A 23,989-nucleotide genomic window follows, 5' to 3' on the forward strand; every position below is an offset into this window, starting at 1 on the left:
AAGGTGAACGACCTGTACTTTGGAAACTATAAGACATAGATGAATGTAATTGTAAATGACACAAACAAATCAACAGACATATAATGCTCATGAACTGGAGATATCAATAGTGTTTAAATGGTGATACACCCCAAGGCAATCTACAGATTCAATGTAATCCTTATCGAAATACTCATGGTATTTTTCATACCTATAATTTAAAAAATAAATAATCCTAAAATTCATATGGAACAACAAAAGACCCTAAATAGCCAGTCACTCTAGAGATAGGAGAACAAAGATGGAGATAGAATGCTCCTTGATTGTAACTTATACTACAAAGCTAAATTTATCAAAATAGTATGGCACTGGCACTAAAACAGATTCAGGTAAATGGAACAAAATAGAGATTCCAGAAATAAACCCATGCTTATAAGGTCAGTTAATCTACAGCAAAGAGGCAAGAATATACAGTGTTGAAAAAACATCCTATTCAATTGTGGTGTTGGGAAAACTGAATAAGTACATGCAAAAGAATCAAACTGGACTACTTTCTCACACCATATACAAAACTAAACTCAAAATGGATTAAAGGGGGGAGTCGAAGAAGATGGCAGAAGAGTAAGACGCAGAGACCACCTTCCTCCACACAGATACATCAGAAATACATCTGCACGTGGAACTGCTCCTATAGAATACCCACTGAACATTGGCAGAAGACCTCAGACCTCCCAAAAGGCAAGAAACTCCCCACGTACCTGGGTAAGGCAAAAGAAAAAGGAAACAACAGAGACAAAAGAATAAGGACGGGACCCGCACCAGTGGGAGGGAGCTGTGAAGGAGGAAAGGTATCCACACACTAGGAAGTCCCTTCGCGGGCGGAGACTGTGGGTGGTGGAGGGGGGAAGATTTGGAGCCACAGAGGAAAGCGCAGCAACAGGGGTGTGGTGGGCAGGGCGGAGAGATTCCCGCACAGAGGATCGGTGCTGACCTGCACTCACCAGCCCGAGAGGCTTGTCTGCTCACCCGCCAGGGCAGGCAGGGGCTGGGAGCTGAGGATCGGACTTTGGCTTCTATGGGATCGCAGGGAGAGAACTGGGGTTGGTGGCATGAACACAGGCTGAAGGGGTTAGTGCACCAGGGCTAGCAGGGAGGGAGTCTGGAAAAAGGTCTGGACCTGCCGAAGAGGCAAGAGACTTTTTCTTCCCTCTTTGTTTCCTGATATGCAAGGAGAGGGGATTAAGAGCACTGCTTAAAGGAGCTCCAGAGATGGGCGCAAGCTGCGGCTATCAGTGCGGACCCCAGAGAGGGGCATGAGAAACTAGGGCTGCTGCTGCCACCACCAAGAAGCCAGTGTGCAAGCACAGGTCACTATCCACACCTCCCCTCCCAGGAACCTGTGCAGCCCTCCAATGCCAGGGTCCCATGATCCAGGGACAATTTCCCTGGGAGAACGCACGGTGCACCACAGGCTGCTGCAACGTCATAGTGGCCTCTGCCGCCGCAGGCCTGCCCCATATCCGTACTCCTCCCTCCCCCTGGCCTGAGTGAGACAGAGCCCACAAATCAGCTGCTCCTTTAACCCCGTCCTGTCTGAGCAAAGAACAGACGCCCTCAGGTGACCTATATGCAGAGGCGGGGCCAAATCCAAAGCTAAACACCAGGAACTGTGCGAACAAAGAAGAGAAAGGGAAATCCCTCCTTGCAGCCTCAGGAGCAATGGATTAAATCTCCACAATCAACTTGATGTACCCTGCATCTGTGGAATAACTGAAAAGACAACAAATCATCCCAAATTGAGGAGGTGCATTTTGGGAGAAAGATATATTATTTTTTCCCCTCTTCCTCTTTTTGTGAGTGTGTATGTGTATGCTTCTGGGTGAGATTTTGTCTGTATAGCTGTGCTTTCACTATTTGTCCTAGGGTTCTATCGATCTGTTTTTTTTACTTAAAAAAAATTTTTTTCTTAATAATTATTTTTTATTTTAACAACTTTATTTTATTTTATCTTTATTTTATTTTATCCACTTTCTTTCTATTTTTTTCCCTTTTATTCTGATCCGTGTGGCTCTTGGTGCTCCAGCCAGGCATCAGGGCTGTGCATCTGAGGTGGGAGAGCCAACTCTTCAGGACACTGGTCCACAAGAGACCTCCCAGCTCCACATAATATCAAATGGCAAAAATCTCCCAGAGAACTCTATCTCAACACCAAGACCCAGTCACTCAACTACCAGCAAGCTACAGTGCTAAAAACCCTATGCCAAATAACTAGCAAGACAGGAACACAACCCCACCAATTAGAAGTGAGCCTGCCTAAAATCATAATAAGGCCACAGACACCCCAAAACACACCACAATATGTGGACCTGCCCATCAGAAAGACAAGATCCATTCTCATACACCTGAACACAGGCACTAGTCCCCTCCACCAGGAAGCCTACACAACCCACTGAACCAACCTTAGCCACTGGGGACAGACACCAAAAACAACAGGAACTACAAACCTGCAGCCTGTGTAAAGGAAACCTCAAACACAGTAAGATAAGCAAAATGAGAAGACAGAAAAACACGCAGCAGATGAAGGAGCAAGGTAAAAAGCCACCAGACCTAACAAATGAAGAGGAAATAGGCAGTCTACCTGAAAAAGAATTCAGAATAATGATAGTAAAGATGATCCAAAATCTTGGAAATAGAATAGAGAAAATGCAAGAAACATTTAACAAGGACCTAGAAGAACTAAAAAGGAAACAAGCAACGATGAACAACACAATAAATGAAATTAAAAATACTCTAGAAGGGATCAATAGCAGAATAACAGAGGTAGAAGAACGGATAAGTGACCTGGAAGATAAAATTGTGGAAATAACTACTGCAGAACAGAATAAAGAAAAAAGAATGAAAAGAATGCAGGACAGTCTCAGAGACCTCTGGGACAACATAAAATGCACCAACATTTGGATTATAGGGGTCCCAGAAGAAGAAGAGAAAAAGAAAGGGAATGAGAGAATATTTGAAGAGATTTTAGTTGAAAACTTCCCTAATATAGGAAAGAAAATAGTTAATCAAGTCCAGGAAGCACAGAGAATCCAATACAGGATAAATCCAAGGAGAACCATGCCAAGACACATATTAATCAAACTATGAAAAATTAAATATAAAGAAAACATAATAAAAGCAGCAAGGGAAAAACAACAAATAACACACAAGGGAATCCCCATAAGGTTAACAGCTGATCTTTCAGAGGAATCTCTGCAAGCCAGAAGGGAGTGGTAAGACATATTTAAAGTGATGAAGGTGAAAAACCGACAACCAGGATTACTCTACCCAGCAAGGACCACATTCAGATTTGATGGAGAAATTAAAACCTTTACAGACAAGCAAAAGCTGAGAGAGTTCAGCACCACCAAACAAGCTTTACAACAAAAGCTAAAGGAACTTCTCGAGGCAAGAAACACAATGAAGGAAAAGAGCTACAATAACAAACCCAAAACAATTAAGAAAATGGGAATAGGAACATACATATCGATAATTACCTTAAATGTAAGTGGATTAAATGCTCCCACCAAAAGACATAGACTGGCTGAATGGATAAAAAAACAAGAACCACATATATGCTATCTACAAGAGACCCACTTCAGACCTAAGGACACATATAGACTGAAAGTGAGGGGATGGAAAAAGATATTCCATGCAAATGGAAATCAAAAGAAAGCTGGAGTAACAATTCTCATATAAGACAAAATAGACTTTAAAATAAAGAGTATTACAAGAGACAAAGAATAACACTGCATAATGATCAAGGGATCGATCCAAGAAGAAGATATAACAATTGTAAATATTTATGCACCCAACATAGGAGCACCCCAATACATAAGGCAAATACTAACAGCCATAAAAGGGGAAATCAACAATAACACAATCATAGTAGGGGACTTTAACACCACACTTTCACCAATGGACAGATCACAGAAAATGAAAATAAATAAGGAAACACAAGCTTTATATGATACATTAAACAAGATGGACTTAGTTGATGTTTAGAGGACATTCCACCCAAAACAAAAGAATACACATTTTTCTCAAGTGCTCATGGAACATTCTCCAGGATAGATCATATCTTGGGTCAAAAATCAAGCCTTGGTAAATTTAAGAAAATTGAAATCGTATCAAGTATCTCTTCCAACCACAACGCTATGAGACTAGATATCAATTACAGGAAAAGATCTGTAAAAAATACAAACACATGGAGGTTAAACAATACACTACTTAATAACGAAGTGATCACTGAAGAAATCAAAGAGGAAATCAAAAACTACCTAGAAACAAATGACAATGGAGACACGACGACCCAAAACCTATGGGATGCAGCAAAAGCAGTTCTAAGAGGGAAGCTTATAGCAATAAAATTCTACCTAGAGAAACAGGAAACATCTCAAATAAACAACATAACCTTACACCTAAAGCAATTAGAGAAAGAAGAACAAAAAAACCCCAAAGTTAGCAGAATGAAAGAAATCATAAAGATCAGATCAGAAATAAATGAAAAAGAAATGAAGGAAACGATAGCAAAGATCGATAAAACTAAGAGTTGGTTCTTTGAGAAGATAAATAAAATTGATAAACCATTAGCCAGACTCATCAAGAAAAAAAGGGAGAAGACTCATATTAATGGAGTTAGAAATGAAAAAGGAGAAGTAACCACTGACACTGCAGAAATACAAACGATCATGAGAGATTACTACAAGCAACTCTACGCCAATAAAGTGGACAACCTGGAAGAAATGAACAAATTCCTAGAAATGCACAACTTGCCGAGACTGAAACAGGAAGAAATAGAAAATATGAACAGACCAATCACAAGCACTGAAATTGAAACTGTGATTAAAAATCTTCCAACAAACCGAAGCCCAGGACCAGATGGCTTCACAGGAGAATTCTATGAAACATTTAGAGAAGAGCTAACACCTATCCTTCTCAAATTCTTCCAAAATATTGCAGAGGGAGGAACACTCCCCAACTCATTCTATGAGGCCACCATCACCCTGATACCAAAACCAGACAAAGAGGTCACAAAGAAAGAAAACTACAGGCCAATATCACTGATGAACAAAGATGCAAAAATCCTCAACAAAATACGAGCTAACAGAATCCAACAGCACATTAAAAGGATCATACACCATGATCAAGTGGGGTTTATTCCAGGAATGCAAGGATTTTTCAATATATGCAAATCAATCAACGTGATACACCATATTAACAAAGTGAAGGAGAAAATCCATATGATCATCTCAATAGATGCAGAGAAAGCTTTTGACAAAATTCAACACCCATTTATGATAAATACCCTGCAGAAAGTAGGCATAGAGGAAACTTTCCTCAACATAATAAAGGCCATATATGACAAACCCACAGCCAACATCATCCTCAATGGTGAAAAACTGAAACCATTTCCACTAAGATCAGGAAAAAGACAAAGTTGCCCACTCTCACCACTATTATTCAACATAGTTTTGGAAGTTTTAGCCACAGCAATCAGAGAAGAAAAAGAAATAAAGGGAATCCAAATCAGAAAAGAAGAAGTAAAGCTGTCACCATTTGCAGTTGACATGATACTCTACATAGAGAATCCTAAAGATGCTACTAGAAAACTACTAGAGCTAATCAATAAATTTGGTAAGGTAGCAGGATACAAAATTAATGCACAGAAATCTCGTGCATTCCTATACACTAATGATGAAAAACCTGAAAGTGAAATTAGGAAAAACTCCCATTTACCAATGCAACAAAAAGAATAAAATATCTAGGAATAAACCTACCTAAGGAGACAAAAGACCTGTATACAGAAAATTATAAGACACTGATGAAAGAAATTAAAGATGATACAAATAGATGGAGAGATATATGATGTTTTTGGATTGGAAGAATCAACATTGTGAAAATGACTCTACTACCCAAAGCAATCTACAGATTCAATGCAATCATTATCAAACTACCACTGACATTTTTCACAGAACTAGAACAAAAAAAATTTCACAATTTGTATGGAAATACAAAAGACCCCAAATAGCCAAAGCAATCTTGAGAACAAAAAATGGAGCTGGAAGAATCAGGCTCCCTGACTTCAGATTATACTACAAAGCTACAGTAATCAAGACAGTATGGTAGTGGCACAAAAACAGAAATATAGATCAATGGAACAGGATAGAAAGCCCAGAGATAAACCCATGCACATATGGTCACCTTATCTTTGATAAAGGAGGCAAGAATATACAGTGGAGAAAAGACAGCCTCTTCAATAAGTGGTGATGGGAAAACTGGACAGGTACATGTAAAAGTATGAAATTAGAACACTCCCTTACACCATACACTAAAATAAACTCAAAGTGGATTAAAGACCTAAATATACGGCCAGACACTATCAATCTCTTAGAGGAAAACATAGGCAGAACACTCTATGACATAAATCCCAGCAAGATCCTTTTTGACCTACCTCCTAGAGAAATGGAAATAAAAACAAAAATAAACAAATGAGACCTAATTAAACTTAAAGCTTTTACAGAGCAAAGGAAACCATAAACAAAACCAAAAGACAACCCTCATAATGGGAGAAAATATTTGCAAATGAAGCAACTGACAAAGGGTTAATCTCCATGATTTACAAGCAGCTCATGCAGCTCAATATCAAAAAAACAAACAACCCAATCCAAAAATGGGCAGAAGACCTAAATAGACATTTCTCCAAAGAAGATATACAGATTGCCAACAAACACATGAAAGAATGCTCAACATCATTAATCATTAGAGAAATGCAAATCAAAACTACAATGAGATACCATTTCACACCAGTCAGAATGGCCTTCATCAAAAAATCTAGAAACAATAAATGCTGGAGAGGGTGTGGAGAAAAGAGAACCCTCTTGCACTGTTGGTGGGAATGTAAATTGATACAGCCACTATGGAGAACAATATGGATGTTCCTTAAAGACTAAAAATAGAACTACCATATGACCCAGCAATCCCACTACTGGGCATATACCCTTAGAAAACCATAATTCAAAAAGAGTCATGTACCAAAATATTCATTGCAGCTCTATTTACAATAGCCAGGACATGGAAGCAACCTAAGTGTCCATCATTGGATGAATGTATAAAGAAGACGTGGGACATATATACAATGGAATATTGCTCATCCATAAAAAGAAATGAGATTGAGATACTTGTAATGAGGTAGATGGACCTAGAGTCTGTCATACAGAGTGAACTAAGTCAGAAAGAGAAAAAGAAATACCATATGCTAACACATGTATATGGAATCTAAGAAAAAAAAAAAAGGTCATGAAGAACCTAGGGGTAAGACGGGAATAAAGACACAGGCCTACTAGAGAATGGACTTGAGGATATGGGGAGGGGGAAGGGTAAGCTGTGACAAAGTGAGAGAGTGGCATGGACATATATACACTACCAAACGTAAAATAGATAGCTAGTGGGAAGCAGCCGCACAGCACAGGGAGATCAGCTCGGTGGTTTGTGACCACCTAGAGGGGTGGGATAAGGAGGGTGGGAGGGAGGGAGACACAGGAAGGAAGAGATATGGGAACATATGTATATGTATAACTAATTCACCTTGTTATAAAGCAGAAACTAACACATCATTGTTAAACAATTATACTGCTATAAAGACGTGGAAAAAATGTATATTACAATGCCTATGGCATAGCTTATCTGAAGAAGTTATACATATCTGCAGTAGGCAATTATCCAGTAGCATATTTTACATAACAGGCACCAGAAAAATATTTTTTAATAAATTAATAACAAGGTCAGCTTAAAACTAATGTGAGTATTGATATATTTAACAATAAATCTACCATCTTATTATATCTCATTTGTCTTTTCAATGTATATTTACATTTTCTTTTTACTTGCCTTCTTTTTGATTAACTACTATTTTCCCATTCTCTTGCTCTAATAACTTGTTAGCAATACATTCTGCTACTATTTTTTAGTGGTACCTCTATAGAATAAAACATGGCATGTAATATGAATGAAAACTTTTACATTTCCTAAAGAAGCTGTACCAGTCACTACATTTATACTTACCTCTTGCCTTTTTAAAACACTGTTGAATTTTGACACTGTTGTATGTATGCCATGTATTTTAACTTCCAATACATTTTAAACCCCACAAAGTTGATTATTATCATTCTGTATGTAATTATATGCATCTGTATTTAGCCATTTTTGCTCCATGTTTCTACCTGAACTTTTATACTTTTATCTAGGATCACTTTTCTTTTGCTTAATGAACACCCTTCATTAAGTATTATCTTTAGTGTAGTTCCTCTGATGATAAATTCTTTATTTTTTTCATTGCTTGAAGTTTTTGGTCTTTAGTTTTGAAGGATATTTTCACTGTATAGAGAGTTAGAGGTTGGCAGAAAATATCACTCAATTACCTTCTAGCCTCCAGTTTCAGTTGGAAGGTTTGTTGCCTGTTTTATTACTTCTTTTTTTAAAATGTCTCTTTTTCTTAATTACTTTTAAAGTTTCCTTTTGTCTTTGGTTTTCAGCAATTGTCTATGATGTACCTCAGTATATTTTTCTTCCTATGTATATTCATCAGAATTCAAAAAAATTTAAATGTGTGGGTTGATGTTTTCATCAAATTTAGAAAATTCTAAGTCATGAGATCTTTAAATCTTGCTTCTGTCACAATATCTCTCCTCTGCTTATCATCCTCCAACCACACATGAATTCAGTTTTGTTATAACTGTATGTCATTTACTCTTTTCTGAATTTTTCATCTTTTTATCTCTCTGGGCCCTGGTTTCCTATTTGTTTGACCTATCTTCCAGTTCAGTAACACTTTCTTCCACAGTGTCTAATCTACTTTTAAATCCATATACTACATTCTTAATTTCAGATTTTAGATCTAGAGTATAAATTCCATTCTATTATTTCACATCATCAGTTCTGTCCTGTAATTATCCATCTTATAATTTAATTTCTTATACCTGTTATTTTAACTTTATCTGTTAAGTCAATGTCTATAAATTCCATGAATTTATTTCAATTGACTTGTTTTTCCTCTTGATTTTGGTCAATTATTTTCTTTTTTATGACTTTAATGAAACTGAATGTCTAATATGCATATAAAAACTTGTTCATGTAAAAAAAAATGGATTAAAGACTTAAATGTAAGACCTAAAACCATAAAACTCTTAGAAGAATCAGGCAGAGTCTCTTTCACATCAGTCATACAGTACTTTTTTTTTTTTAGATCTGGGTCCTCAGGCAAGGGAAACAAGCAAAAATCAACAATTGGGACTACAATATGCTAAAAAGTGTTTGCACAGTGAAGGAAACTATCAACAAAAGAAAAAGGCAACCTATTGAATGGGTGAAGAGTTTTGCAAATGATATATGTGATAAGGGGCTAACATCCAAAATATACATAGAATGCATACAATCCAACAACAAAAAACAAACAACCCAATTTAAAAGATGGGCAGAGGACATGAATAGACATTGTTTGAAAAAAGACATACAGATGGCCAGAAGACACATGAAAAGGTGCTCAACATCACTAATCACTGGGGAAATTAGAACCACAGTGAGATACCACCTCACATCTATCAGAATGGTCATTATTAAAAAGATAGCATATAACAAGTGTTGGGAAGGATTTGGATAAAAGGAAAGCTTTGTTCAGTGTTGATGATTACAAACTGGTGCAGCTACTATGGAAAACAATATGGAGGTTCCTCAAATAATTGAAAACAGAACTGTCATATGATCCAGCAATTTAACTTCTTGGTGTTTACCCAGAGAAAACTAAAACACTAATTCAGAAAGATATATGCTCACCAATGTTTTTTGCAGCATTATTTAAAATAGCTAAGATATGGGAGCAATTAAGTGCCCTTCAATAATATATGAATGGATAGGAAAGATTTATATATATATCTATATATATGTATATATAGATATATATATATTTATCATGGTATACACACACAATGGAATATTATTCAGCCATTTTTTAAAATGAAATCTTACCATTTGCAACAACATGGATGGATCTAGAGGGTATTATGCTAAGTGAAATATGTCAGACAGATAAAGCTAATACCATATGCTCTCACTTATACATGAAATCTAAAACACCCTAACCCTAACAAACAAAACAACAATAGCCTTGTAGACACAGCAAACAAACAGGTTAATGTTAGAGGGGAGGGGTTCGGGGTGTGTAAAATAGGTGAATGGGATTAAGAAGTACAAACTTCCAATTACAAAATAAATAAGCCTTGGGGATACCGCATAAGGAATATGGTCAATAATATTATAATAACCTTATTACAATGGGAACAGATGATTACTAGACTTGTGGTGTTCACTTTATTAATGTATGCCAATATCAAATCATAAGGTAGAACACTGAAAACTAACATAATATTGTACATCAACTATATTTCAATATGAAAAATGAATAAAATCTCTCTGAGTAAAGAATACAATTTGTCAAAATTTGCAGATGAAGTGGAAGCAGAGCTTAGAGGAGACATAACATGCATGCATATAATAGAAAATCAAAATGCACAATGAAAATTTATAGTAAGTTTTGATAAATAATACTATAATTCCTCCAAACATTATGTTTAATAGTGTCTCGACTACTCAACATCCTTTGCATTTCTAAATTTCAAAAACAACAATTTTTGTTTTTAAGATTCTACAAATATATTGCAATTATGAGTCAATAGTTTATTGTGGAGAAACAGCATTAACTTTCTAATATGTGACTATGGTTTGTTAATTTATTTAATTATATGCCCTTTGATTATCTCAATAATATTTCTATATTTCACATATAGATATTGTACATCTAATAGATTTATTACAAGTTGGTAGACGTTTGATGTTATTGTAAATGTACCTTTTAAATATTGTTGTCTACATTTATGTCAAATGTTATTTCTATTAATAAACCAAGTAAATATGATCTCTCCAATCAATAAGGAGAAAAGGTATATGAGGTATTATACTCTGGTACATTTTCCAGTGTGTAAGAAGAGCTTCCTTTCTTTGTGATTTTATGTTTTTATATGAGGTGACTTCTAGTATAGTAAAACCATTGGCCTTTCATTGTTTTCCTACCTTTGCTAAGGGAAGTAGGAGTGATTTACCTGAATGGAAAATTTTGGAAAAGGACAGTTGAAAGATCTGTTGTTTTTGTGTTTGCTATTAGATATGCCTTCTGCAGAGCAGTTGTGTTTTGGTCTGCTCCTTCTGTATAAGAAATGACTTACTACTCTCTGGTAATCCTGTAGTTGTACAACTGTGCAAGTGATCTTATGTGGAAGTCTACTTATCTTCAGAGATTAAATATTAGAAAATTTATTTGGTCATATATATAAAAAACACATTTTTCAATTAATCCCATTTATTAAATCTCTATTCTCCTATTTACTTCTGAATAACAGAGGGGAAGAAAGATGTTTTTTGCAGTACTTCCCTCATAATTACAACATGACATACAGTATTTCTTCTTTTATTACATTTACCTTAATTTATTTTATATGTTCCTTGTAATTTCTATGTTGTCTACTGATTCTTTCTTTCTTTCTTTTTTTATTAATTGATTAATTTATTTTTAGCTGAGTTGGGTCTTTGTTGCTGCATGCAGGCTTTCTCTAGTTGCAGCAAATGGGGGCTACTCTTCTTTGCAGTGGGCTGGCTTCTCATTGTGGTGGTTTCTCTTGTTATGGAGCATGGGCTCTAGGCATGTGGGTTCAGTAGTTGTGGCTCTTGGGCTCTAGAGCACAGGCTCGGTAGTTGTGGTGCATGAGCTTTGTTGCTCCACGGCATGTGGGATCTTCCCAGACCAGGGCTTGAACCTGTGTACCCTGCATTGGCAGGCAGATTCTTAACCACTGCGCCACCAGGAAAGCCCTCCACTGATAATTTCAATAACTGTTTATTGAGTGATAAACAAAATAGACGTGTATCTTCTGTTATAGAGCTTTTGACTTATGGGGCAGAAAGGGATAATCAAGTAATCATACCAAAATATTTGTTTATAATTATGATGATTACTGTTACAAAAAAGAACAGAATACTCTGATACCTTATACAGAGAAGCACCTTATGTGGATTATGTGAGTGTGGGTCATAAATATTTCTCTGACAGTGACTTTTGAACTGAAATCTAGATAATGAATAGGGTTTATTATTGTTTTTAAAACAACATAAAGAACATAGACATTATTACTTCTTTTGACTCAGACAATATCTTTTTTTCTCTTGGTATAGCCCAGGGATTGACAAACATTTCTGTTTAAAAACCAGATACTAAACTTTTTTAGCTTTGTGAACTATATGGTCTATGTTGCAACTACTCAACTCTACCACTGTAGCATGAAAGCAATCATAGATTATATATAAATGAATGTGCATGAGTAGTTAAAAAAAAAAAACAACTAGAAAAAAACAAGTGGTGAGCTGACCCCAGACCAAGCCTAATAATATACTACATTGTTTATTTCTACTTCACTTCTTATAGAAAACCTTTTTACATTAAATTCTTTTAAATAAATAATTCACATCCTCTTTTTAATTGCTTTTTCACCTAGTGAAAGGATTTTGAATTTGTAACTATTAAATTGCCCTTGTTTATTTCATTCATCTTACCATATGTATTTAACAACTTTTTTGTGTATATTATTTTATTTCTTCCAGACATGTTATTTTCAAGAGCAAAATCTTGTGTTCAATATCTTTGTGACAGTCATTGATCAGAAACTTTAATGAGACATTGTCCCATAATTACATACCCCTTGAGATGCTATACAAAGTAGCATGTCAAATAACTTTAGAAACCACTGTATGTCACTGGTTTCCAAATGCCAAACAGTAACATTTTCTTATGTGCAGAGCAAAATTAGAAAAAATGAGCACTATATGGTTAATTTTGATAAACATAAATATATTTATTTTAAGACTTACTTTGAAGTTGTAACTTTCATGTAGTTCAGAAAAAAAGTACTTCCTTTAAGGAAATGGTGGTAATGGTAGCTTATTTTATTAAATTATTCTAGAAAGTGTTTTATAACATACACACTCACATACATTAATTTCTGTTTAGTGTATACATCTCTTATGCCCTATGACCCACTAAGGAATAAGGATAGAAGCTTGGGGATTGTATTTGCATTTGTGAATGCTTTTAGTACACTGACATTTAACAAATCAAGGCCTAAAATTTGAAATATTTTAGATAGATAGGTACTCTTTTATTAACTACTCACTTTCTTTCTGCTTCAATTTCTGTTTACCTATGACTGCCTTATTCTCCCAGTTTGAAGATAATTATCCTTATTATATCACTGGTTACAAAGCTCTTTTAGAACAACTCGTGGAAAGAGAAGCATTATTGATATCCCATGCATATCTGTTTGATAAGGTTCATTTTGAACTGTGTTTTGAATTTTGTTTCCCAGAACTGAATATATTATTTAATATAAACTGATCAACTTAACATCTACAGTATCATTAAGAGGTTTTAAATATTTTGTTCTGTTTTAGCTTTTTATTTATACTATGTTATACTGCTTTAGATATTTATGAAATATTAAATTGTCTCACTGAGTTTTTAGTCATCTAAGAGGCATCTCTTTTGGGGAAATCACTCAGTTATTCTAGAAGTTGTTACTGACCCTTTCCAGATTCTTGGACGACATTATCATTGAAATGAGTAGCACTTACACAAGACTCTAAGGCAAGCAAAGCTTTTTATTAAAAGAAATAGCTTGTGCACAAGGAAGAAGGCAGAAAAAAAGTGCCAGGTCCCCGAGTAGAAGTGGTGAGTTGCTTTTATAACAAAAGAGAATTTGTCTCATGATCACTGATAATTTCCAGAAATATTCAAACTTCTTTCTTTTAAATTTTTAAAAGTTTTTAATATTTAATTTATTTATTGGTTGTGCTGGATCTTAGTTGCAGCATGTGAACTCTTAGTTGTGGCATGCATGTGGGATCTAGTTCTCTTACCAGGGATTGAACCTGCATTGGGAGTGCAGAGTCTTAACCACTGCACCACCAGGGAAGCCCCTCAAACTTCTTTGATCAGCAGGTGGCTATCAGGAATAGAGAGTGCTTCTGTGAGGGGAGAGAAATGCATGGGGATTTTCTGAAAGAAAGCACAGAAATGGATAAACTTAAAATTTATAGCTGAGTTTCTTGTTTTGTGGTACAATTAAGTATACTCATTAGTGTAACAGAGATAAAGTTAACCTTTTATTCCTGTGGGCCTGTTTTTTTTTTTTGTTTGTTTGTTTTTGTTTTTGTCTCTAGAACTCAGGCCCCCAAGGCCTTTGTTCTTTAGCTTGGAAGACCCGTTTTGCCCATGGCCATTCCCTGGTCCTTTTTCCAAAATGGCTGTACTCTTGTCTTCCTGCTCAAAGTGGCTGGAAAATTATCTTGCATAGATTATTTGCAGGGTATATTGAGTATCTGCACATCATCATTAATTGAAGCTTTGGTTAGAAACTATGTCTGGTAGTCCAAAATTGATGAACAAAAAATAACCTGTCAAAGAAAGAAAATTATCATTAGGATGTGACAAGAGAATTTGTTCAGTAATCTACTGTGATTCTAGTATGCCATTCCATAAGAAGAAAACATTTCTTTAACAAAATAGCTGAAACTGGAAAGTTTTGCAAAGATGGTGGAGGAGTAAGATGTGGAGATCACCTTATTCCCCACAGATACATCATAAATGCATCTACATGTGGAACAATTCCTACAGAACACCTACTGAAGGCTGGCAGAAGACCTCAGACTTCCAAAGAGGCAGGAAAATCTCCATGTAATTGGGTGGGGCAAAGAAAAAAGGAAAAAAAATAGACAAAGGGATTGGAATGGGACCTGTGTCTCTGGGAGGGGGCTGTGAAGGAGGAAAAGTTTCCACACACTAGGAAGCCCCCTAACTGGTGGGGACAGGGAGGAGCTTTGGAGCTTCAGAGGAGACTGCAGCAACAGGGGTGTGGAGGGCAAAGCAGAGAGAATCCTGCAAAGAGGATCAGTGCTGACCAGCACTCTCCATCCTGAGACAATTGCCTGTCCACCAGGGATGGTGGGGGCTGGGTGCTGAGGCTCATGCTTCAGAGATCAGACCCCAGGGAGAGGACTGGGGTTGGCTGAATGAAGCCAGCCTGAGGGGGCTAGTGCATCACAGCTGAGGGAGTCCAGGAAGAAACCTCGGCCTGCCAGAGAGGCAAGGGACCATTGTTGCGGGGTGCACGAGGAGAAGGGCAGGTCCGTCATAGGAGCGTTTTATCTGTGTGCTCACAGACAACAGGGCACTGCCTACACAAACTCCAGGGCTGGGCACAAGCCATGGCTGCTATCTTGGGCCCCAGAGGCGGGCAAAACAGCTATAGCTGCCGCTGCTGCCACCAAGGGTCCTATGAGCAAGCGCAGGTCACTGCCCACACCTTCCCAGGAATATGAGCAGCCCACCATGGCCAAGGGTCCCATGATCCAGGGCCAACTTCCCCAGAAGCGTGAATGGCTTGCCTCAGGCTGTTGCAACTTCCTGCCAGCCTATGCCACTGCAAGGCACTTCCCACACATCCCAAATGTGACTGCCATATCTCTCCCTCTCACTTGGCCTGAGTGAGTAAGTGAGCCCTAATCAGCCACTGCTTTCACCCCCTCTTCCCTGTGTGGGGAACAGTTGCCTGAGGGTGGTCCACATGCAGAGGCAGGGCCAAAACCAAAGTTGAACTCCATGCGACCAGAGAAAGGGAAATCTCTCCATGCAGCCACTGGAACAGCAGATTAAATCCCTGCAATATGCTTGGAAAACCCTACATCTGTGGAATATCTGAATAGACATTGAGTATGCCCACAACTGAGGCTGTGTACTTTGGGCAAAACTGTGGACTTTGGGGACAAGTACGAGCAGGAGTTGGGTCTGGTCAGAGTCTGAGCTGGCCCCACAGTGCCTACAGCAGGCCCAGAGACCCACCTAGAATTTGTTTTCTGCTTTTGATTTGTTTTTGGTTCTTTTTTTTTGTTAGTTTAGTTTTTAGTGTTTGTTTTTGATTTTGGGTTCATTTACTTGTTTGGTTGCTCTCTTTTTTTTTGTTTTCTATTTGTGTGTGTGTGTGTGTGTGTGTGTGTTATTCTTTGTGAGTTTTTGTCTGTTTGGTTTTGATTTTACCATTTGTCTTGGGGTTTAGTTTGACTGTTTGTTTTCTTGTGTGTGTGTGTGTCTCTTTGTGTGTGTCTGTTCCTTTTTCGATTTTTTGTTTTCCTTTTCTTCCATGCCATGTGGCTTGCAGGGTCTTGGTGCTCTGGACAGGGGTTGGGCCTGAGCCTCTGAGGTGGGAGAGCCAAGTCCAGGACATTGGACTACCAGAAAACTCCTGGCCCTAAGGAATATTAATTGGCAAGAGCTCTCCCAGAGGTTTCCATCTCAACACCAAGACCCAGCTCCACCCAACGGTCAGCAAGCTCCAGTGCTGGACGCTCCATGCCAGTCAACTAGCAAGACAGGAACACAACACTACCCATTAGCAGAAGGCTGCCTAAAATCATACTAAGGTCGCAGACACCCCAAAACACACCACTGTATGTGGCCCTGTCCCAACCATCAGAACAAATGCACCAGTCCCCTTCACCAGGAAGCCTACAGAAGCCACTGAACCAACCTCACCCATTAGGGGCAGATACCAAAAACAACAAGAACTACGAACCTGCAACCTGTGAAAAGGAGACCCCAAACACAGTAAGTTAAACAAAATGAGAAGGTAGAGAAATATGCAGCAGATGAAGGAGCAAGGTACAAACCCACCAGACCAAATAAATGAAGAGGAAAGAGGCAGTCTACCTGAAAAAGGATTCAGAGTAATGATAGTAAAGTTGATCGAAAATCTTGGAAATAGAATGGAGAAAATAGAAGAAACATTTAACAAGCACTTAGAAGAACTAAAGAGCAAACAAACAATGATGAACCACACAATAAATGAAATTAAAAATTCTCTAGAAGGGATCAATAGCAGAATAACTGAGGCAGAAAAATGGATAAGAGAGCTGGAAGATAGAATTGTGGAAATAACTGCCATGGAGTAGAATAAAGAAAAAAGAATGAAAAGAATTGAGGACAGTCTCAGAGAACTCTGGGAAAACATTAAACGCACCAACATTCAAACTATAGGGTTCCCAGAAGAAGAGAAAAAGAAAGGGACTGAGAAAATATTTGAAGATATTATAGCTGAAAACTTCCCTAACAAACATGGGAAAAGAAATAGTCAATCAAGTACAGGAAATGCAGAGTCCCATACAGAATAAACCGTAGGAGAAACACACCAAGACACATTTTAATCAACCTATCAAAAATTAAATATGAAGAAAAAATATTAAAAGCAACAAGAGAAAAGCAACAAATAACATATATACATATATGTGTGTGTGTGTGTGTGTGTGTGTGTATGTATGTGTATATATATATATATATACCACATCTTCTTTATCCATTCATCTGTTGAAGGACACTTAGGTTGCTTTCATGTCTTGGCTATTACAAATAGTGGTGTTATGAATATTGGGGTGCATGTATCTTTTTGAATTATGTTTTTCTCTGAATATTTGCCCAGGAGTGGGATTGCAGGACCATATAGTAGCTCTATTTTTAGTATTTTTAAGGAAACTTTATACTGTTCTCTATAGTGGCTGTACCAATTTAGATTCCCACCAACAGTGTAGAGGGTTCCTTTTTCTCCACGCCCTCTCCAGCATTTAATACTTGTAGACTTTTTGATGATGGTCATTCTGACTGGTATGAGGTGATATACCTCATTGTAGTTTTGATTAGCATTTCTCTAATAATTATTGATGTTGAGCATCTTCTCATGTGCCCCTTGTCCATCTGTATGTCCCCTTTGGAGGAATGTTCCTTTAGCTCCTCTGCACACTTTTTGATTGGGTTGTTTGATTTTGTTTTTGTTTTTGTTATTTTGATACTAAGCTGTATGAGCTGTTTGTATATTTTGGAAATTAATCCCTTGTTGGTCACATCATTTGCAAATATTTTCTCCCATTCTGTAGGTTGTCTTTTTGTTTTGTCTATGGTTTCCTTTGCTATGCAAAAGGTTTTAAGTTTAATTAGATCCCATTTGTTTATTTTTATTTTTATTTCCATTACTATAGGAGAGCAATACAAAAAGATCTTGCTGCAATTAATGTCAAGGCGTGTTCTGCCTATGTTTTCCTCTGGGACCTTTATAGTATTCAGTCTTACATCTAGTTCTTTAATCCATTTGGAGTTTAATTTTGTGTATGGTGTTAGAAAATATTTTAATCTCATTCTTTTACATGTAGCTGTCTAGTTTTCCCAGCACCACTTATTGAAGAGACTATCTTTTCTCCATTGTATAGCTTTGCCTCCTTTGTCATAGGTTAATTGCTCATATATCTGTGAGTTTATTTCTTGGCTTTCTATCTTATTCCATTGATCTGTATTTCTGTTTTTTTGTTAGTCCCGTACTACTTTCATTACTGTAGCTTTGCAGTATAGTCTGAAGTCAGGGAGCCTGATTCCTCCAGCTACATTTTTCTTTCTCAAGTTTGCTTTGGCTATTCGAGGTATTTTGTGTTTCCACACAAATTCAAATTTTTTTATTCTCGTTCTGTGAAAAATGCCATTGGTAATTTTATAGGAATTGCACTGAATCTATAGATTGCCTTGGGTAGTATAGTTATTTTGGCAATATTCATTCTTCCAATCCAAGATCATGGCATACCTGTCCAACCTGTTTGTGTCATTTTCAATTTCTTTCACCAGGGTCTTATATAATAGTTTTTGGGGTACAGGTTTTTACCTCCTTAGTTAGGTTTATTCCTAGGTATTTTATTATTTTGGATGCAATGCTAAATGGGATTGTTTCCTTAGTTTCTCTTTCAGACCTTTTGTTGCTAGTGTATAAAAATGCAACAGATTTCTATGTATTAATTTTCTATCCTGCAACTTACAATCCACTACAAAAATATCATAAATAATTAAATATTTGATGTTATTTTTGCATTATTTTTCTATACTAATAGATGAATACAATTAAGACTATGTCTATGCCTATATGTCCTCTTAGATGAATAAGACAGTATTTTAAGTAATGTCATATTTATTTTTAGTGATCTCATCTTTTCTTATTTAAAGTAGGACAATTTTGATATTAACATAATTAAAACTCTAGGAATATATCATATCAGCATTTCCAAATTCACAGCTCACCTGTGTATTAGTCAATTTCATACACTGTACACATCTATAATTGGCACTTGAAATAAAAATGAATGAGCTCTTTTAAAAGTATTTTAAAATAGGGTTCATTAATGAGAAAGGGTCAGGAAAGAAAATAATTGAGATCAGGTGAGCTATATGAAGTAGACATTTCAACGTTTTTTATTAAACAAAAGACTAATTGGATTCGTTTTTATATATTTACATTCCCCAAAGAAAAATACTTTGTAAAGTTTTATCAAGAATTTCATTAATAACTGGTTTCCACTTAGTGGTTAAAGATGACCAAACTAAGCTTTTAAAATATTACTTTTATAAGTATAATCCATTCATTTTCTAATACATTAATATAATACATATTTACATGTTTCAAGAAGTTCGTGGAGGTAACCATTAAATCTTATACAATTAAAGCTTCTGTAATTCATCTTTAAGTGTGAATATATATCATTCCTTGAGATGGTTATTTAACAAATTTTAATTGCGTTCCTCTTGTGTATGTGGAACAGATCTAAGGCTTGAGAATACAAAAACTGAAACAGACAAGAGTGTATGAGAAAAATAAAATGTTAAAGAATTGTTGGTCTAGTATGTCAAACAAATCATCCAGAAATAATACTGGGAGATTTTTTTTAATATATATATATTTATATTTATAATTATATACATATATTTTTAATATATATATGTAGAGAGAGAGAATATTATACAAACATGTCCTAAGTCAAATTATTTTAATATATTTAACATGTAAATTAATTAATTACTGTATATCAAGCAGATGGAGATTACTTTCTCTTTTGTATTATATAATATCATCCTAAATTTCGTATTTTGAGATATTTGTATTCAAAAAATACATTCAAAATAATATTATTCCTTGCTACATATGTAAACTCACTGTATTATACAGAAATATCTTAGCCTACATAGAGCAACTTTCATATCTGTGTTTTTAAAAAAGCCTTTAAACTTGTGTGGAAAGCTAGAGACTTGGAAAATGCTAGTGTGAATTATAAATTTGCTGTTTTATTTTATTCAGCCCTAATAATTTTCATTACCTCCCTAGTTGATGTAATCTATTTCCAAAACCAATAATCTCTTGAAATCTACTGAGCCACAAAGTTCTCATTAGAGAAAAAAATTTCAAAGATCATTACCTTTAACATAAATTTTCACTTTTCATCTATTGCATACTTGCTTGTAATGTTCCCTCACAGTAAGGAGAGGGAAGAGTATGCAGTTAAAGAGATTGATGTAAAAAATGTATAGACCAATGTCGTGTTTATCATTAAAATTACTGCATTTTATTAAGCCAATTTTGCATCACTCAACCCTAATCTTGTACTTGCAGATCTAATACATTATCATTAAAATATAAGTGGGCTCTTAATTACATTGTTCTTATAGTTTCTGGGATATATTATAATTTTTTTTATCATTTTGGGAGGGAGCAAAGGTGTTTGAATATTTGATGAACTTTTTCGAGCTGAACAGTAATTAGTAAAGGAATTATTTAACATATTTAACTTACTGCATTTGTACTAGAATAATATGGTTTTACAAGCCTAAAGTTTTTGTATTTGTAGTAAAATGAACATTTTATTTCTTAAAAAAATATCTCTGCTGATGACACTCATTAAGGGAAAAACTTCTAATATGAACTCAATCACTTTTTAACTTTTTGTTTTAATTTTTAAAAAATTTTTATCGGGGTATAATTGCTTTACAATGGTTTGTTAGTTTCTGGTTTATAACAAAGTGAATCAACTATACATATACATATATCCCCATATCTCCTCCCTCTTGCATCCCCCTCCAATCCTTCCTATCCCACCCCAGTAGGTGGTCACAAAGCACTGAGCTAATCTCCTGTGTTATGCAGCTGCTTCCCACTAGCTATCTATTTTACATTTGGTGGTGTATATATGTCAATGCTACTCTCTCACTACGTCCCAGCTTACACTTCCACCTCCCCATGTCCTCATGTCCTCAAGTCCATTCTCTACATTTGCATCTTTATTCCTGTCCTGCCCCTAGGTTCTTCAGAACCCTTTTTTTTTTTTTTTTTTTTTTTTTTAGATTCCATATATATGTGTTAGCGTACGGTACTTGTTTTCCTCTTTCTGACTTACTTCACTCTGTATGACAGGCTCTAGGTCCATCCACCTCACTACAAATAACTCCATTTTGTTTCTTTTTATGGCTAACATTCCATTGTATATATGTACCACATCTTCTTTATCCATTCATCTCTCACTGGACACTTAGGTTGCTTCCATGTCCCAGCTATTGTAAATAGAGCTGCAATGAACATTGTGGTACATGACTCTTTTTGAATTATGGTTTTCTCAGGGTATATGCCCAGTAGTGGGATTGCTGGGTCATATGGTAGTTCTATTTGTAGTTTTTTAAGGAACCTCCATACCATTCTCCATAGTGGCTCTATCAATTTACATCCCCACCAACAGTGCAAGAAGGTCCCCTTTTCTCCACACTCTCTCCAGCATTTATTGAATGATTAGTTAAGTTGAGCATCCTTTCATGTGTTTGTTAGCAATCTGTATATCTTCTTTGGAGAATGTCTATTTAGGTCTTTTGCCCATTTTTGGATTGGGTTGTTTTTATGATATTGAGCTGCATGAGCTGCTTGTAAATTTTGGAGATTAATCTTTTGTCAGTTGCTTCATTTGTAAATATTTTCTCCCATCTGAGGGTTGTCTTTTGGTCTTGTTTATGGTTTCCTTTGCTTTGCAAAAGCTTTTAAATTTCATTAGGTCCCATTTGTTTATTCTTGTTTTGGGTTCCTTTTCTTTGCAAAAGCTTTTAAATTTCATTAGGTCCCATTTGTTTATTCTTGTTTTTATTTCCATTTCTCTAGGAAGTGCGTCAAAAAGGATCTTGCTGTTATTTATGTCATAGAGTGTTCTGCCTACGTTTTCCTATAAGAATTTTACAGTGTCTGGCCTTACATTTAGGGCTTTAATCCATTTTGAGTGTATTTTTGTGTATGGTATTAAGGAGTGTTCTAATTTCATTCCTTAACAAGTAGCTGTCCAGTTTTCCCAGCATCATTTATTGAAGAGGCTGTCTTTTCTCTGTTGTGTATTCCTGCCTCCTTATCAAAACTAAGGTGACCATATGTGTGTGGGTTCATCTCTGGGCTTCCTATCCTCTTCCACTGATCTATATTTCTGTTTTTGTGCCAGTACCATACTGTCTTGATGACTTTAGCTTTGTAGTATAGCCTGAAATCAGGGAGCCTGATTCCTCCAGCTGCTTTTTTCTTTCTCTAGATTGCTTTGGCTATTCGGGTTCTTTTGTGTTTCCATACAAATTGTGAAATTTTTTGTTCTAGTTCTGTGAAAAATGCCATTGGTAGTTTGATAGGGATTGCATTGAATATGTAGATTGCTTTGGGTAGTAGAATCATTTTCACAATATTGATTCTTCCAATCCAAGCACACGGTATATCTCTCTGTCTGTTTGTATCATCTTTAATTTCCTTCATCAATGTCTTATAGTTTTCTGCATACAGTTCTTTTGTCTCCTTAAGTAGGTTTATTCCTAGGTATTTTATTCTTTTTGTTGCAATGGTAAATGGGAATGTTTCCTTAATTTCTCTTTCAGAATTTTCATCATTAGTGTATAGGAATGCAAGAGATTTCTGTGGATTAATTTTGCATCCTGCTACTTTAGCAAATTCATTGATTAGCTCTAGTAGTTTTCTGGTAGCATCTTTAGGATTCTCTTTGTATAGTATCATGTCATCTGCAAACAGTGACAGCTTTACTTCTTCTTTTCTGATTTGGATTCCTTTCATTCCTTTTTCTTCTCTGATTTCAGTGGCTAAAACTTCCAAAACTATGTTGAATAATAGTGGTTAAGTGGATGCTACTCTCACAATTTCCGTATATATTTGAATGCTCAAAATGTATGTGGAAATGATTGGAAGTACAATCAAAATCTGAATTTTTTCAAATAAATATTGTTATTAAGAAAAATTATAAGGCACTTAATGATGTCTTTGGTTTTTTTTTTGTTTTTTTGTTTTCAAGAACATAGCTAAAGAGATTTTACAAACCATGATTTAGGAAATCTTGGTTTGAATATTGGTGATGTTATTAACCTTGTGACATTGGACACATTATTTAGCTTTTCTCTAGCTAAATAATCTTCTCACGTACAGAACAGAAAATTTAGACTTTCTTACAAATGTCTTAACACAATGCCTGGCACAAGGACATTTTAATGAATGTTTGACTTTTTATTGATACTTTTTTTACCAGGCAGGCCTACATTTTATGTTTTAGGCATTCTTCTATGTTATGATTTTTAACTAGCAGCAAATGTTGCCTCCACCACAGGGTTTGAGTGTTGGTTGCTCTCTTCTCAAGCCTCTATTTCAAGTAGGACACAACTATGTGACCCAGGATCTGTAAATCAGACTCATCATGCCAACGTGGGCTCAGAAGATGTTGGCAGATAAAGGCAAGAAACAAGGAGAGCTGTTTTGCAAGAGTTGGTAGAAAAAGCTGGAACAAAGGAGAAGATCCTTTACCAAAAACGGTTTGGGGTATTTTATGGGAAATCCTGGTTTTAACCATTTCTACCAGTATGTTTGTCCTGGTTGTTAAAATAAGGTTTGGGGTACTTTTCTTACTGCTTATTATCTGGCATAGTTCCCAGCCTTCCTAATGATTC

This window comes from Balaenoptera ricei, chromosome 18, assembly GCF_028023285.1.
Source record: "Balaenoptera ricei isolate mBalRic1 chromosome 18, mBalRic1.hap2, whole genome shotgun sequence".
NCBI classification, from domain to species: Eukaryota; Metazoa; Chordata; class Mammalia; order Artiodactyla; family Balaenopteridae; genus Balaenoptera; species Balaenoptera ricei.